Source organism: Diaphorina citri, unplaced genomic scaffold, assembly GCF_000475195.1.
Source record: "Diaphorina citri unplaced genomic scaffold, Diaci psyllid genome assembly version 1.1 scaffold1055, whole genome shotgun sequence".
Classification (NCBI taxonomy): domain Eukaryota; kingdom Metazoa; phylum Arthropoda; class Insecta; order Hemiptera; family Psyllidae; genus Diaphorina; species Diaphorina citri.
In genome coordinates, this window is record NW_007378484.1 from 67,810 (window position 1) to 69,180 (window position 1,371).

The 1,371-nt window shown below is 41.9% G+C and overlaps 1 non-coding gene across 1 annotated transcript; it reads right to left on the bottom strand.

Moving 5' to 3' along the window:
* Window positions 1–1,000: 1,000 nt before the first annotated feature.
* Window positions 1,001–1,072, bottom strand: Trnam-cau. Its single transcript has one exon. It is a non-coding gene; the product is annotated as a tRNA-Met (tRNA).
* Between the last annotated feature and the right edge of the window lie 299 nt (window positions 1,073–1,371).

Genomic DNA, 1,371 nt, shown 5'->3' on the forward strand with positions numbered 1-1,371 from the left:
GGAGAAAGGATGAAAGAGAAGTAAGGAAATAGACTATATAGAGGGATATAGAAAACAGAAGTAAAGAGAGGGAGAGAGACAAAAGAGAAGAGAAGTAAGAGAAGTAGAGAGAGGAGAAGAGGAAAGAAGAGGAGTAGTGAAAAAGAGGGAAGAAAAAAAGGGGGAAGAGAAGAAAGGGAGGGGAAAAGAGAAATAAAAGGAGGAGGGAAGGAAATATCAGAAAGAATTAGGCTTTCCACTTTGTAATATTGGAAACGACAAAATAATTATATAACTTTGACAGTCGGGGGGAGCGGGGCAGGGTGGCTTTCCGAACAGGAAAGACGACAGGATATGACAAATCAATTTTAGGGGAAGTTGGGGCGAAACAGACGAGCTGTGGTCACAGGTTGAAAGGTCACGAAAATTAGAATAGTCGAAATTGGAGGACTTCTGTTTTGTTCATATAGAACTTTCATGCTGGCTTCAGGACAATTCTAAATAATCTGAATCCCGGCTTCGCTCTTAGTTCGTCAGCTTATACTTAGCTTGGAAGGTAGCGCGTCTGGTTGTAAGTGCTGGGCCGCGGGTTTTATTCCCGCCCGGGGCGGATTTTATTTTATTTTTTTTATTTTTTTTTTTTTTAAGGCTTTAATGGCAGGATTCTCACCTAGTGAGCTCTTCCACCCAACCGGTTTTCGTCAGCTTAATAGCTGACATTAAAAGGAAAGAGGTATTAGAAAAACAGAACAGGATCAGAAAGAGGGAAAGAAGAATTTAAGAATATTAAGAATGTTTAGAGTTTTTCACTTAGTGGACTATTCTGAAGGCATAAGGTTCGTTTTCGGAAAATAATACACAAACAAACTTTCCATCTTGAAAAATTCTTAGGGCACGAAGGAGAGAAAAATTAAGTTTTTTTTCCAGGCAATAAAAATTGTAGCAGAGCGTGGTTTCGATCCACGGACCTCTGGGTTATGGGCCCAGCACGCTTCCACTGCGCTCCAGGCAATAAAAATTGTAGCAGAGCGTGGTTTCGATCCACGGACCTCTGGGTTATGGGCCCAGCACGCTTCCACTGCGCCACTCTGCTCTTGGTATCTACTAACTTCTTGTTAGTGGTTTATAAATTACTCACTATACTCAGGTAGTTAGAGCCAACTGTCTGCACTTGGTATCCACAAGTACTGGTAGTCAGACCGAGGTTTGGTTAGAACAGAGGTTCTCAAACTGGGGGGCGTGGAGACAAATCAGGGGGGGGCGCGAGCTTTTCCTATAAACCTTCAGTTCTGAAATTCCTCCCGCGCTAACTGCTTGAGCCACTGAGGTTGGTTCGTTTTGTTATTTCATAAAACCTATAAATAGGTAACCTACTTACTTGAATATAAAAAA